This window comes from Leptonotus elevatus, chromosome 22 (assembly GCF_054856555.1).
Source record: "Leptonotus elevatus isolate MCC_2025b chromosome 22, RoL_Lele_1.0, whole genome shotgun sequence".
Classification (NCBI taxonomy): Eukaryota; Metazoa; Chordata; class Actinopteri; order Syngnathiformes; family Syngnathidae; genus Leptonotus; species Leptonotus elevatus.
Window position 1 is genome coordinate 7,919,690 of NC_141260.1, and position 6,046 is coordinate 7,925,735.

At 37.8% G+C, this 6,046-nt stretch overlaps 1 long non-coding RNA gene across 1 annotated transcript; it reads right to left on the bottom strand.

Moving 5' to 3' along the window:
- Positions 1 to 4,697: 4,697 nt before the first annotated feature.
- LOC147155470 (uncharacterized) lies at positions 4,698 to 5,707 on the bottom strand. The gene is made up of 2 exons (XR_015092340.1): positions 5,483 to 5,707; positions 4,698 to 5,402 (listed from the first exon to the last, which is right to left on the bottom strand). It is a non-coding gene; the product is annotated as an uncharacterized LOC147155470 (long non-coding RNA).
- Positions 5,708 to 6,046: the final 339 nt, after the last annotated feature.

The window sequence follows — 6,046 nt, forward strand, 5'->3', positions numbered from 1 at the left end:
AGGGTTTCAAGGTAGGCTTTAAATTTAGGGTTAGGGTTACAAAGTAGGGTTTAAAACTAGGGGTTAGGGTTTCAAAGTAGGGTTTTAAACTAGGGTTATGGTTTTAAAGTAGGGTTTAAAACTAGGGTTAGGGTTTTAAACTTGGGTTAGGGTTACAAACTAGGGTTTTAAACTAGAGTTAAGGTTTTAAACTAGGTTTAGGGTTACAAAGTAGGGTTTAAAACTAGGGTTAGGGTTTCAAAGTAGGGTTTAAAACTATGGTTTGTGTTTCAAAGTAGGGTTTTAACTTAGGGTTAGGGTTTCAAAGTAGGGTTTAACATTAGGGTTAGGGTTTAAAACTAGGGTTTTTACATTAGGGTCAGGGTTTAAAACTAGGGTTTATAAATTAGGGTTAGGGTTTCAAAGTAGAGTTTTAAACTAGGGTTAGGGTTTCAAAGTAGGGTTTGAAAGTAGGGTTAGGGTTTCAAAGTAGGGTTTTAAACTAGAGTTAGGGTTACAAAATAGGGTTTTAAACTAGGGTTAGGGTTTAAAACTAGGGATTTACATTAGGGTTAGGGTTTCAAACTAGGGTTTTATATTAGTATTAGGGTTTCAAACTAGGCTTTTACATTAGGGTTAGGGTTTCAAAGTAGGGTTTTACATTAGGGTTAGGGTTTAAAACTAGGGTTTTACATTAGGGTTAGGGTTTAAAACTAGGGTTTTTAAATTAGGGTCAGAGTTTCAAAGTAGGGTTTTAAACTAGGGTTTGAGTTTCAAAGTAGGGTTTTAAACTAGGGTTAGGGTTTCAAAGTTGGGTTTCAAACTAGGGTTAGGGTTTCAAAGTAGGGTTTTAAACTAGGGTTAGGGTTTCAAAGTAGGGGTTTGAACTAGGGTTAGGGTTTCAAAGTAGGGTCTTAAACTAAGGTTAGGGTTACAAAGTAGGCTTTAAAACTAGGGTTAGGGTTTCAAAGTAGGGGTTTAAACTAGTGTTAGGGTTTCAAAGTAGGGTTTTAAACTAGGGTTATGGTTTTAAAGTAGGGTTTAAAACTAGGGTTAGGGTTTTAAACTAGGGTTAGGGTTACAAAGTAGGGTTTAAAACGAGGGTTAGGGTTTCAAAGTAGGGTTTAAAACTAGGGTTAGTGTTTCAAAGTAGGGTTTAAAACTAGGTTTAGGGTTTTAAAGTAGGGGTTTGAACTAGGGTAAGGGTTTCAAAGTAGGGTTTTATACTAGGGATAGGGTTTCAAAGTAGGGTTTTAAACTAGGGTTAGGGTTTCAAAGAAGGGTTTTAAACTAGGGTTAGGGTTACAAAGTATGGTTTTAAACTAGGGTGAGGGTTTCAAAGTAGGGTTTAAAACTAGGGTTAGGGTTTCAAAGTAGGGTTTTTAACTAGGGTTAGGGTTTCAAAGTAGGGTTTTAAACTAGGGTTAGGGTTTCAAAGTAGGGTTTTAAACTAGGGTTAGGGTTTCAAAGTAGGGTTTTAAACAAGGGTTAGGGTTTCAAAGTAGGGTTTTAAACTAGGGTTAGGGTTACAAAGTAGGGTTTTAAACTAGGGTTAGGTTTTCAAAGTAGGGGTTTGAACTAGGGTTAGGGTTTCAAAGTAGGGTTTTATATTAGTGTAAGGGTTTCAAACTAGGGTTTTATATTAGGGTTAGGGTTTTAAGATAGGGTTTAACATTAGGGTTAGGGTTTAAAACTAGGGTTTTTAAATTAGGGTTAGAGTTTCAAAGTAGGGTTTTAAACTAGGGTTAGGGTTTCAAGTTAGGGTTTTAAACTAGGGTTAAGGTTTCAGAGTAGGGTTTTAAACTAGGGTTATGGTTTTAAAGTAGGGTTTAAAACTAGGGTTAGGGTTTCAAAGTAGGGTTTTAAACTAGGTTTAAGGTTTCAGAGTAGGGTTTTAAACTAGGGTTAGGGTTTCAAAATAGGGTTTTAAACTAGAGTGAGGGTTTCAAAGTAGGATTTAAAACTAGGGTTAGGGTTTCAAATTAGGGTTTTAAACTAGGGTTAGGGTTACAAAGTAGGGTTTTAAACTAGGGTTAGGGTTACAAAGTAGGGTTTTAAACAAGGGTTAGGGTTACAAAGTAGGGTTTTAAACTAGGGTTAGGGTTTCAAAGTAGGGGTTTGAACTAGGGTTAGGGTTTCAAAGTAGGGTTTAAAACTATGGTTAGGGTTTCAAAATAGGGTTTTAAACTAGGGTTAGGGTTTTAATGTAGGGTTTTAAACTAGGGTTAGGGTTTCAAACTAGGGTTTTATATTAGGGTTAGGGTTTCAAACAAGGGTTTTATTTTAGGGTTAGGGTTTCAAAGTAGGGTTTTAAACTAGGGTATGGGTTTCAAAGTAGGGGTTTTTAACTAGGGTTAGGGTTACAAAGTAAGGTTAGGGTTTTAAACTAGGGTTAGGGTTTCAAAGTAGGGGTTTGGATTAGGGTTAGGGTTTCAAGAAGGGTTTTAAACTTGGGGTAGGGTTACAAAGTAGGGTTTTAAACTAGGGTTAGGGTTACAAAGTAGGGTTTAAAACTAGGGGTTAAGTTTTCAAAGTAGGGTTTTAAACTAGGGTTAGGGTTTCAAAGTAGGGTTTTAAACTAGGGTTAGGGTTTCAAAGTAGGGTTTAAAACTAGGGTTAGGGTTTCAAAGTAGGGGTTTAAACTAGGGTTAGGGTTTCAAAGTAGGGTTTGAAACTAGGGTTAGGGTTTCAAAGTAGGGTTTTAAACTAGGGTTAGGGTTACAAAATAGGATTTTAAACTAGGGTTAGGGTTTCAAACTAGGGTTTTACATTAGGGTTAGGGTTTCAAACTAGGGTTTTATATAAGTGTTAGGGTTTCAAACTAGGCTTTTTTATTAGGGTTAGGGTTTAAAACTAGGGTTTAAAATTAACATCTTACAAATTACTTTTATATGTGTATGTGTGCCCTGAGGAAACTGTGGAGACAACATGCGCACAGTCACTGTTTGCGCATCTTGAAGAACTCATCAATATTATAAAAGAAAACATTTACTTTAGCAAAGGAAATGGACAAGTTATAGTATTTAATAATAAACCATAATCAGCAAAAAAAACACAGTAATAGTCACACGCTACAAATTTGGAAAAGAATCAAATAAAAAAAAATTGTGACTGAAAAGTCCTGGCTGTACCTAATCAATTGGCCAAGATGGCCGCTGCCCCGGGTGGGCGGAGGGGAGAGAATCCTTAGTGTACCTAATTATTTGGCCAAGATGGCCGCCGCCCTGGGTGGGCGGAGTGGCGAGAATCCAAGGTGTACCTAATTAATTGGCCAAGATGGCCGCCGCCCTGGGTGGGCGGAGTGGCAAGAATCCAGGGTGTACCTAATGAATTGACCAGAATCCTGGGTGTACCTAATCAATTGGCCAAGATAGTAAAAAAGAAACCAAACCGAAGTAAATCGCGCATTTAGCTAGCGCTGCATTAGTGACGTCACCGGCAAGCGCGAAGGCGCTTCTATCAATTTTATTATTTCTTTAATCTTCAAGTATCTTGCTTTTATATTCTTAGGTTTATTCACGTTTTTACAATTTCCGTCCATTCATTTGTATATTTCAATAACATATTTAATCATTTCTTTCCAATGTTTTACCGTCAAAATTTTTTATCATATAACTTTATTGAACAAATGTCAATGGACAATTTCCAGCCAATCCTGTAGCGTGACATCATCTGTAGGCGACCCCGATACAATCTAGCAGACCGATCACATCCGGTACCGACACCAAACCATGTCTCGAGTCACAGGACACTGTCAGTGCTGATCCACACCACTTTAGGTGAGGATGGCGGCTGCCATACAGATTCGTGTCCAAACCCCCGAACTATCCCTTTAAAGTACATTTCAATTCAGCTATAATTGAGTACATACATACTACAAGACTTATATAGCTTAACAGAAAAAAAGTTACAAACATCTACTGAGAGTTGTTTTATTTTTCGCATTGAGCAGAAGCTTCATTATTTATTTATTTACAGCGCGGTTAGACCCGTGCTGCTCGCAACCCAGACCTACGTGCCCCTAGCGCTTGCCAGCCCTTGTTAAAGTATAACAAAACGTGTGACTTCATTGTTTACATGATTAGCGGATAGCATCAATACAATGTCTGCCTTGCTGAGTTGGAGTCTTCAGGAAGGGGGGTTTAGTAAAATTCTGAGCTAGATACAAATTCCGACATATTCTGTGTACCTTACACGCATCAGTAGTTGTAGCAGAAGCAGTACACCGGTCACCGGAGATTTTTGCAGTGGCGAAAGTGGATGGGAAGGATCGTGGTCTTTATGAAAGTGTGGGATACATGTTCCTCGTACCCTCAGAGCCAACTTTATGGCGAACAACTTCCTGACAGAAGGTGGAGCGGTGAGCGACCTGGCTTCGAATGAGAGCGCGTCATCCAAGATCATAATCATTTGTTTTATGCAAATTATGTTGCTGAATTTTAGTCTTGCAAGGCAACAAAATTACTTTCACAAACAAAGGAAAAGCAAATCATAATATATATATATATATATATATTTTTTTAACTATAAATAAATAGATAAAGGGGCACTTTGGGCCAATAACCCCGCCAAGCTCCTTTAGCCATGTTGTGGCTACATTCACCATCGAAACTAAACAAAACATCAAGTAAAATTATAATAAAAATATAAATTTGTTGGGGAAAAATATATATAAACATTTTTTTCAGGTAATACCACATGATGTCCAAATACATACATGTTGCTAAAAAGTTATTTATTTATTTATTTTACATAGTTGTGAGACAAACCTGATAGATGCTTCCATGGGTTCTTGGTTGTCTTGTGGATGATACAAACTCCTGTCTTTAAATGTATTTCAAAATAAAAGTCCCACATTGGCTATTTCTTTTTGGTTGCACCACATGATAATTCAATGGGCCTCGTCTGACAAATGCATCTCTCAATGGCCCATGTATTAAAAAAAAAAATAGCCTTCAACATAAAGGGTTTAAATAATCAAAGAATAACCTCATACCCTCGTACATAAAAAAGACAGTTCAAGCTCAAGGATGGCACAAATTGGATTCACAGCAAACCAAAATTAAGTGCAAAAACTTATTTGTCCAGAAAAATCAACTCACTCAAAATATGAATAATATTCTGGTACTATGTTTGTCCTGCATGTCATTCCAGATCTGAAAAAAAGAAGAAGTTTTTCTCATAGCAATATGCCGGTATACTCTTTTATTGTCAGATTTAGTTGAGCATGCCTTTAAGTCCTCCCTATGTGCATGGCAAGCATACGCCACTCTTGATAAACTGGAACACTTGGCATCTCCTCTGTTGCACATGGAGAAGTTAGAACTCCATCAGGCTAAGGCCAGGATCTGCTGTTGGGTTACCGTTGTATTGATCTCAATTTCGCATTCCGGGCATATTCCACTGGTTAAATCAATGAGGAACTGTGAGAGAACAAACATTCATAATAAGAGCAAGAATGTGTACTTCTTTGCTGGGCGCGTCATGTATTGCATGCACTTACTTGTTGGATGATCTCTGTCACGTTAACTCCCAGGGCATGGATAACCTGAGCTTTTATATGCCCGTACACTGTTGGGCAATACGAAGAAACACAACAACTAAATTACTTATTTCTTTACTCTTTAGTTGAACGTGACTTGCTTTAGTCCACAACAAAATTATGCATAATGTCGATGGAAAACTGCTGTTTTTCTCTTTGAGTGGCAATATTATGTCATCAGCCCAATTAAAGTGATATCTAGACTACTACAACCATTAAGTGGAATAACATCGAGACGCTTCTGAGTCTGTTGGTGAGTTTTCACAGCATTTTCTCACAGCGCATGAGTGATAGCAACCATTTGTGCTTTGCTGGCATCTACTGGTGAAGGCACAGCAATGCTAGTTGTTTTTGATGAACAAGTAGAACGGAGGACGGAGTAAGGTAAAGGAGCCTCCCCTACCTGCCTCTGACCGCAAGTCCCTGATAATAATACATGCTAAAATTATAGTTGTAATGTAGCTAGCTAGCCGTAAATTCTTGAAACGATATTATGAATCAACTACAACAAAAGTTTGGCTGCAC